The 10,321-nt window shown below is 46.0% G+C and overlaps 1 pseudogene; it reads right to left on the bottom strand.

The window, feature by feature from the left end:
* Window positions 1-1,479: 1,479 nt before the first annotated feature.
* LOC116546442 lies at window positions 1,480-9,962 on the bottom strand (annotated as a pseudogene).
* Window positions 9,963-10,321: the final 359 nt, after the last annotated feature.

Genomic DNA, 10,321 nt, shown 5'->3' with positions numbered 1-10,321 from the left:
AAAACTAAAACCGTTGTGAACAGCGTTCATTCAAACGCAAGAATGCTAACGTTGCACGTGTAGCACAACCGTAAGAGGCGGAGTTCGATGCCCAGTGACTTGATGCAAGATGCCGAGGAGGAATCACCAGGGAGTAGCACCGTCCCTGTGACACCCACACCCACCTCAAGACTGACTACTGGCTTTCTGCTTTTTTCTTTAAAGCAGGGAAAGACGTAGAAATGACCACAAAATAAAATTATAGTAATGATTCTAGGAGAGTATGGAAAATGTAGAATAAGGAAGAAATGGTTAATGCTGTAGAACAGGTTCAAAGTGGAGGTTTGGGAAAAGGAGGTGATAATCTTAACTGTTGGCTTGTGTCTCTTGTGTAAAGTGTTTGTTCCAAAGAATCGGCCATGCTAAACCTATAAGTGCAGTATTAACTATTTAAGGAAATTTAATCTAATTAGAATCTATCTTTAAGTGTCCAAGAAAAGGCCATTTCAAAGGTGAATCTGGTCATCTGAACATTGAGCGAAGCCCTCGTTTTTGGGAGTCAGCCTCCACGTTGAAGTCCCTTTCACTGTAACACCAATAATCAGGGTTCACGAGGCTCCTCTCCATGTTCTCACCTCTTTGTGTACCCCACAGCCTCTGAAGCTCCACTCTCCTCTCTAGATGCTGGGGAGCGAAGGTGAAGGTGACTGAGCTCCATCCTCAACACGCTGTCGAGGTTGGGACGGGCAGGTCCCCAGGTCATTGGGAAACAGTGTGAGGAGGACCTGAGGGGTGCGGGGATCAGGGAGCCCTTGGGGGCCTTGGCCTGGGGGTGGGGTGTGTGAGCCCAGGAAGGTTTGCAGAAGGAACTATGAGTCAGAGGAAGCCAGGCTGACCTAAAGGAGGGTCTTCTGCATGATGTGGGCCTTGGGAGTCAGGAGAGAAGAGGCGGGAGGGGCAGACTGAGCCTGATGCCCATGAAACTTGGGGGCCGTGCTGTGAGAGGGACCTGTGCTCCTTAGGAACATGTGGAGCCATGCAGGACTCCACTCGGGAGAGGGAGGAGGGCTCAATCCGAGGCGCCTTTCAGGAGCAGCACCCGGTGGAACGGATGGGACCACTCTGTGGCTGGTCCCTTCTCCTCCATCCCCACAGCATCCCTGAGCCGTGCAGGGAATGAAACATCACTTCCAGAAAAGGAAGTGGCGGTCAGCAGAGAGTTTCTTCCAAGGTGACAGTAGACAGTGGCGCAGATGGGCGGTGACTCACCGCACCTTCCAGCCCGTTATACTCGGTCGTTGTTTCGTGATTGTCTTCATGCTGCCTTTTCGACCAAGAAAATGTGCTTGTGTACAATTTGCATATAAATGTGCCTGCAAATAGGTTGATAGAGACCCCCTTCCTCAAAATTAATGTAATAAATCTAATCAGATTGTACATCTAATGCGAAGCCTTCAGGAGATTGTTAACAACGAAAAGTAAACTCTGGCTTTTTGTAAATCAGTAGGAAATGTTGTTTTAATGAGCTTGTACTGACTTCCAATACTGCAGAATGTATATTCCACGAAGGGCTTCCAGCTGAATGCGCACACGGAATTCATCTTATTTGGATGACAGGCTTGACATCCATCACTATTGGAGCGTGCACTGCAGATTATATTGAATGGAAACTTCCCGGCAGGCAGGTGATCTGATGCCTGAGCGTGGCTCCCTGATCAAATTGCACGTTCGTTTCTTCCCCGATCTCCCACGAATTATGAGAAGTGCATTTGTTCAGTACAGGGGTGTAGCATTCTGTTTGCTTCAGTGATGATTCTCAGCACAAGCTGATTCAAAATAATCAAAGCAATAGGCAGGTCCATTTTTTCACCCAAACCCGAAGTGGCTTTTTAATAATGGATTTGTTTTGCCAGTTATGCCTGACAAACTGCCTTGTATTGGTTTAGCATTGATCTGAAGGGAAAAGGCCTCCATCCACTGTCATCATAGTAGAATTCCTTTTTTTCCTTCACAGCCAAGATAGCTCATTGTTCTCGAGTTACTTTAAATCGCATTACCAAAACCTTGCGGACTACAGTGACGCATGCACAGTATCATTTAAGGTGAAAGCCATCCCTGGCACTAAAGTCGTTCTTTTGTGAGCCTCCTGTTTTCTGAGGGATGCTGCTATAACCATGTTTCCTAAATACAGGAGAGAATGCCTTTTTCCTTGCAGTTTCTAGATGGCTTGGGTAGTCCTAAAGTTTTGGTGGCTCTCTAAGTTCGTTTGGGCATTTGGGCAGCTAACCTATTATGAGTTTTTGTCTGTTTTAGGAAGAAACTGTGGTCGGCATTTCCCATGTGATGCTGCGTGCTGAGCGCGAATCTCCTTCATGTCCAGGACCAACTTTCCAGCTTCATCTTTGGTCTTAACCCTCCCGGACGCGTACTTGGTTTCCTGACAGTCGCTGCAATACAGCCTTGTTGGAGCCATCCGGGTACTCCCTCCGCTCGAACTGGGCCGTGTGGATTTCTTTCTGCCCATTGCTGAGCACGATGGTTTTGTCTCCATTCCTGGGAGAGGAGAACCACGTGGTCAGGCGGCCCGTGCCAGGGCCAGTGCTGCCAGTGTGGAGGCCAGTGGGGGGTGAGGGAGCACAGGGTGATGCCTCCACCCGGGTCTGGAGCCCTCCTTCCAAATCTCGGTAGGTGAAGGTGCAGAAGGCCACAGACAGGGGCAGGAAAGGTGCCGGGTGGGCTCAGGGCATTGGTGGAAGCTGGGTGTGGATGAGAGAGGGCAGGTGGGGAGGGCCAGGAGGCAGGGCATGAAGTCAGCCACCTGCAGGCTGAAGGCTGTGCTGACAGCTGGATCTGATGGTGGGAGGGATGGCAGGGTTGACACAGGGACTGATAGGGACACACATAGAATCATATCAGAACAGTGGCCCCGGACGTGACAGGGAAGATTCTGACTGCTGTGAGGAAGCTGGGGGAGTCTAAGGTAATTGGCCAGGAGAGAAAGGGGAGAGCTGGGGCCACAGAACTGGGAGAGGGGCAGAGGTGGGGCAGTGAGGAGACACAGCCACAGAGCTCGTGGTGACTTGGGTATTGGGAAAGAAAGGGAAGACCTAGAACAGCTTCCCACGCTCTCCCTCAGGCGGCTGCGTGGATCTTGACTCTCTGCACAAACCAGCATTGAAATAGCAGCTCTGATGAGTGCTTGCTTGGTGTGCCTTAAACACTGGTGTGCACGTGCTCTGCAATTGACTCGGGCTTCTAGACCGCGTGGTCTGAGGTGGGGACACACTGAAGACTGGAGTGATTTGTTTTTTTTGAGATGGAGCCTCACTCTGTCACCAGGCTGGAGTGCAGTGGCGTGATCTTGGCTCACTGCAACCTCTGTCTCCCTGGTTCCAGTGATTCTTCTGCCTCAGCCTCTGGAGTAGCTGGGACTACAAGCAGGTGCCACCAGGCCCAGCTAATTTTTGTATTTTTAGTAGAGATGGGCTTTTACCATGTTGGCCAGGATGGTCTCAATCTCTTGGCCTTGTGATCTGCTTGCCTCGGCGTCCCAAAGTGCTGGGATTACAGGCATGCCCCACCGCACCTGCCGACTGTAGGGGTTTTTATGGTTATAATGCAAACACGCTAATGTCGGGAAGTAAAGGCCTAAAAGTCAATTCGAATCCCACAGTCTCCAATAAGGGATTCAAATCAAGGCCGTAAGACAAAACTTCTAGAGTCGATGACATTATTTTCTACTATTTATACAAGGACTTAAATGCTTACAAAATTTTAAATTAATTTAAAGAAATTATTAAGTACAAAAACCAAAAATTGGGGATGTTTTGGATTCCCATCGTCTGACATTACCAACCTTTCTCTTACGATTGTCCCGTCAGGAAACAAGGTCTCTTCCCGTCCATCCTGGAAGCGTTCCACTGTCCCATCGGGAAACACAATTTCTCTGGAGCCGACAGGGTAGAATTTTTCTGTAAAATGCATTTTTAAGTGTATGTTACATTGAATCTGTTTAGAAACATGTTATATCTAAATAATCTATAAAATATTAATGAGATTAAATAATCTATAAAATATTCATGAGATTTATAGAGACAGAGTATTTTCTAATCATCTGGCTTTATAACTAGCATTGCAAGGTATAATATAAAATGCCCAGTGGTTTGAATTTTACATAAATGATGAATAATTTTTAACAGTAGTGTATTTCAAATATTGCATGAAACATACTCTTATACCAAAAATTACTTGCTATTTATCTGATATTCAAATTCAATGAAATACTTGAATCTTTATTTGTTAATCTGGCAACCGTATTTATAATAAAGGTTTAGGGACTTAAATACTATATGAAAATACTCAAGAAGAAAAACTGCATGAACACCTGAGAGCACATTTGCTGTGTTTCACTCTTTCAACTAGGACATAAACAACATGCATACGTATCTTTGCAAATTTGGTAAATTTCTATGTCTAAACCAGGACACGTGTGTCACTTAGCTGCTTAAACATATTTTGTAGTGATCCGCTCTGCTATGGGCTGAATGCCGTGCCCTCCCCAAATTCCTATGTTGAAACCTAATCCCCAAAGCAATAGTTTTGGGAGATGACGGCTTTTTTGGGTGACGGGGTCATAGGGATGGAGCCCCATGGATGAGATCAGTGCCTTTACCACAGGGACCCCAGAGAGCTGTCTCGCCCCTTCCACCATGTGAGGCTGCAATGAGAAGACGCTGTCTTCGAACCAGGCAGCAGCCGTCACCAGACAGGGAAGCTGCCGGCCCTTCATTATAGACTTTCAGCCTCCAGCACCGCTGTGGACAGGCCAGCCTGTCTATGCTATTTTGCTGCGGCAACCTGAACAGGATGAGGCACACTCCATAAAGAACTGATATTCAGCATGAGTTTTTGTACTGGCTCTGTCATTTTTTATTTAAACTTGAACATCTTGCTCTAGGCAGAATGACCTTGGTCTCATGAAGACACAAAACGTAGATTCTCCCAACTTTGCTCAAGTGATCTTCCTGGCTGAAATTTCCCTCTCCCTCCCATATACTCTCTGACTCTCTGAGTCCTTTGTTTGAGGTCAAAGGTCCAGCATTAACCCCACAGTCGGTGCCCTCTGCTTCTGAATGCTTTTGACTCTTGCTACGGTAAACATTCAGTTTTACATTTTCATATCGATTTGCAGTTTTCAGCTGGATAATGAATTGTAGTAAAGAGCCATAATTCACCCTCCACCGCATCCTCCAGGGATGAATAACAGTGATATTCACCTTCACAGGAGACAGAACCCTTGGACGCTGAGGAAGTCACTGCGGGGACTGCTGAAAAGCTGCTGCACTGCGTCTAATTCATTGTGGGGTCAGGGATGTGATTACAGCACCTGCATGTGGTCTACATTCACAGCTGACTGCATGTGTTTGCAACAGAAGGAAAAGCTGCCGAAGTAAACTGAATTGATTTGTTTCCATTTGTTCTTCTTTTTATTGAGATGGAATCTCCCTGTCTCCCAGGCTGGAGTGCAGCGGCACGATCTTGGCTCACTGCCACCGCTGCCTCCTGGGTTCAAGTGGTTCTCCTGCCTCAGCCTCCCATGTACATGAGACTATAGGCATGTACCACCATGCCCAGCTAATTTTTGTATTTTTAGTAGAGACAGAGTTTCACCATGTTGCCCAGGCTGGTCTCAAACTCCTGTCCTCAAGTGATCTGCCTGCCTTGGCCTCCCAAAGTGCTTGCATCACGTGGGAGCCCCCATACCCAGCCTCCATTTGTTCTTTTAATATCTTCACTTATTTTTTATTTGTATTGTCAACGGTTAGCAGTTCCTGCAGATAAGGGACAGTGTGTATATATGTGTGTGTGTCTCTCTTTGCATATTTGGGACAAGGCTTTGCAGTGTCACCCAGGCTGGATGGCAGTGATGTGAGCATGGCTCACTGTAGCCTCAAACCCAGGGCTCAAGTGATCTTCCTGCCTCAGCCTCCTGAGCAGCGCCACAAGCACATGCCACCACGCCTGGCTAATTATTTTATTTTTTGTAGGAACAGGGTCTTGTTATGTTTCCCAGGCTGGTCTCTAACTCCTGGCCTCAAGAGACTCTCCCGCTGTGGCCTCCCAAAGCACCAGAATAACTAGTGTGAGCCACCATGCCCAGCCCACAAAATACATTTAAGAAAAATGAACACGGTGAAAAATCTGACAACTGAGGAAAAATTCTACCCCTTAAAGTAATTCTTAGCACAAAATTGTAGAAGATGGTTTTCCTGTTGTATACGAATGGAAAATTCTGGAGAAATTGGGAACTCCTTTTTGGGTCAACAGCTGAGAGCTACTGAGTTCACTCACTGCCCGGTACATATCAGCGCACGACTCCTGGCTGATTTGTCTGAATTTATAAGAACCATGCATGTGACACACAACTGCATCTGTAAATGGAAGGAGTGGAAACAATGGGGCTTCTGTGATTCTTTTCCTGAAATACCAGCCATAGGCAGAGGTGTTGAACGTATGATAAATATACCCAAGAACAGCAACAGAACTTAGAATTCCTGCTGGAAGATTAACTGATCGGAGACGTTCTACATGGACCAGCTGAGAGTCAAAGCGTTAGGCCTTTTAAGGAGAAATAAAATGCAGAAATACTTTCTTTTTCAAAAGACTGGCGTTAACAATCAATCACGCAGCATGGCCTTTGCAAACCAGCAAGCGTAATTTTTCTTTGTCGAATGTTTGCTGGAGGTCACTCAAGAGAATGATTGCTCTTGTGTCCACTTTGGCGCTACACGCCCAGTCAGAGCCTAAATGACAGTCTGTGAATGCAAAAATCCTAACAAGACACATGGCTGCACTGGATGAAACATTAGGACAAAAAGAAGAAGGGTTGAGAGCCAGGAACTCGTAGGACAGCCTGAGTCAAAGCAGGTTCGAGGCCTCTCTGGAGATCCGCCCTGTCACGGGGGAGTAGATGCCCCACAGCGGCCTTGATTCTGCTGTGGCAATGGGGCAGATAGGATATCCCACCCACGCATCCACTACAAATACCGAGGAATGCTCAAAAAAGTCACAAAAACCCTGTGAAATGAACAGCGAAGCTCAGTGAAGGGCCACAAATCCCAGAGGGTGCTGGAGCGCAGAGCCAGACCGACTTCGGCTGCCCTGGGGTCCTCTGCAGTCTCCGGAAGGCTCAGCCCTTGGTCACTTTGCTGGGACAGGACAAAGGGCTTTGTCTGGGAATTGGAACTGAGTCCATGCTTAAAGAGCACACGCTCAGAAGGTTAGAGGTCCAAGGAAAGAGGGAACTGGAAAATATCTCCCTGCCGGCAAATGGAGAGCACCAGGGAGCACAGCTTTCTTTCTCCCTCAGAGCTCTTTCCACAGGATGTCTCACTACAGAGTGACCCTCATTTACCCTTAGGAATTACAGTTCTGCTACCTGTATCTGGGACACCTTAAACTAAGAAGCTATCATGAAGTGATCCCAGGCTGGTGGTGGCCTGGCACACCTGGCAGAAGCAAATGCAAAGCTTTCTGTATAGACTCTCCCAGACCGGGCCCCATAGGATTGTCACCTAACACATGCCACCAGCACATATTAGAAATAGGCGAGGGAGCTCAACACCATGGGGAAGCACCAGCAGAGACGAGCAGCAGCAGCCAGCACCACGTGGAGCCCCCACACAGCAGGCACGGTGCTGCCAGACACAGATGTCAAGGCAAATGTTTGTAGAATATATGCTAAAGATTAAAGGAGGAAATTAAAACTAGAGAGAAAAAAATTCTATGTGAATTTGAAAAAGAACAAATGAAATGAATATAATCTTCAAAATCGAGGCCAAGTGATGTATTACATAGGACGTAATATTCCGCTGAAGAGATAACTCAGGAACCAGATGAAGAATTGACCCAGATGGTAACAAGAAAGCATAACATGTGAAGAGGGAAGGAGGCTAGAATGAGGTGGTGTCATGCAGCTATAATTGGAGGTCCAGGAAGAGAAAGAATGGAGCAAAGGTAAGATTGGTAAAGGCAATCGTGAAATTCCCTGAACTTGATATGGTTGTCAGATAAAATACAGGACACCTAGTGAAATCTGAATTTTCACATAAACTACAAATAACTTATTAGTGTAATTATGTCCCACATATTACATGGAATATACTCATAACAAAAAAATTATTTGTTCTTTGCCTGAAATTCAAATTCAGCTGGGCATCCTCCATTTTTATCTGCTAAGTCTGGCAACCCTAGCTTATGAAAGACACAGTGATTATATTTAAGGTGCACAACAAATCCCCAATACAATGAACAAAATTAAATCCATAGCTAGACATATCATAATGTAACTGGAGACAGAACAGTTCTTAAAAGCAGAGAGAGAGGGAAAAATATCACATATGAAGGAAGAAATTAGGCCACCATCGGATCCTCCAGCAGACACTGTGTGGGAGTGGAATGAAGTCCTCAACACACTGAGACAAGCCATTGTTCAAGATTCTCCAATGGCTTCTCCACAGCGGTCTACACGGCCTGGCTCCTGGCACTTGGACCGCATCTCCTCTACCCCTGCCATACCGGCCTCCTTGCTCTTCCTCAGACACACCACGCACTTTTCACAGCTCTCTCTCACTCTGGAATGTTCTTCCTGACATGCACACAGCTGCCTCTCCCACATCACTCATGGCTCCTTGAAATATCGCCCTCAGTGAGGCCAACGCCCACAGACGGGCCCCTGAGACAGCAGCCCAGCACACTCCCTCTCTGCTTTCTACACTTTTCTCTTTTGCTGTAGTTTTTCCCACAGCCTAATATTTTATGTTGATTTTTGTTTTTACCTGATTATTGTATGCTTCCCTCCAATAAAATGTCATGAAATAAGAACTCTTTACAGATTTGCTCACCGTGGAATCCCCAGTCGTAAAACAATGCCTGCCACACGGTGGCCAGTAGCATCTATGGGACGAGGGGTCAGAGGTGCATCAGGATGAGTGATCACTCACGAACAAGGCAAAACCAAGGACATTTTCAGATGAGCCGAAACTGAAGGGTTGACTGCCCCGTCTCTTAGTGCTCGTCGCGTAGAAGGCAATATTGTCTTCAAGAAGAAAGGCCAAGATTCGAGAAAGAAGAGTGAGCCCCAAATTCTGCGTAAATTTAAAAAGTCTAAAGTAAACACTGGCGACATAAGCAGCACAGTAATAAGCATTACTAATACTGAGGGTGAAAACAGCTTAGATAAAAATCCTGGCAGAAGCCAACACAATGGTGTGGAAGATTGGGGAGGAGAATTCCAGCTAAAAGACTCTGAGTTCCTTGTGGAGGACAGTAAGGACAGCGATACATTTCCAAGTTGTGAAGTGAAACCTCAGGTTAAAAGGAAAGTTATTTGCAGATTATATATGTGTATATTTAATGTGTGTTTCTTAGAAGAACACATTGAAATGTAAATATTTAGAATCAGCAAAAGAGAAAGAATAGAAACAGATATACTGGGCATATATTAACTAAAAGAAAGCTGCTGTACCTATTAGATTTAATGGATTTAAAGCAGAAAGCATTAAGGGTATCAAAATAAGCATCACTGATTAAGGATTTTAAAAAAGAAACCATTTCATCAGAAAAATTACAAATAAATATTAGAAAATGTATAATCAAACTGGGATAGTTTAAACACAGTTCTCTCATTATCTAGTGCAGTGGTCCCCAATCTTTTTGGCACGAGGGACCAGTTTCGTGGAAGACAGTTTTTCCAGGGACTGGCACGGGGGTTGGGGCGGGGTTGGAGAATTCGAGTGCACTGCATTTATTGTGCATTTTATCTCTTATTATTACATTGCAATGAAATAATTATACGACTCACCATAATGCAGCGTCAGTGTGAGCCCTGAGCTTGTCTTCCTGCAACTAGAGGGTCCCATTTGGTGTGATGGGAGACAGTGACGGATCATGAGGCATCAGATTCTCACGAGGAGCCCGCAACCCAGATCCCTCGCACGTGCGGTTCATGACAGGATTCCTGCTCCCAGGAGAACCTAATGCTGCCGCTGATCTGACAGGAGGCAGGGCTCAGGCGGTCATGGAGTGACAGGGAGTGGCTGTCAGTTCAGAGAAAGCTTCCCTGCTCACCTCCTGCTGTGGGGCCCAGGCCCTAAAAGGCCCGAAGCCTGGGGACCCCTGATCTAATGGATCAGCCTGATTTTTAAATTTAGCAAAGATGTAGAATATATGAAAACAATTTTGAAAAAAAAATTCCAATTAAAGGCATTAGTACATTCATGCACCTCACATAGAATTCCCAAGCACATACAGAACATTTGAGGAAAATAATGCTGATTTACGA

This window comes from Sapajus apella, unplaced genomic scaffold (assembly GCF_009761245.1).
Source record: "Sapajus apella isolate SASKATOON/1434 unplaced genomic scaffold, GSC_monkey_1.0 scaffold905, whole genome shotgun sequence".
In the NCBI taxonomy this organism is placed as follows: Eukaryota; Metazoa; Chordata; class Mammalia; order Primates; family Cebidae; genus Sapajus; species Sapajus apella.
This window is presented reverse-complemented; position numbering and strand designations above follow the sequence as displayed.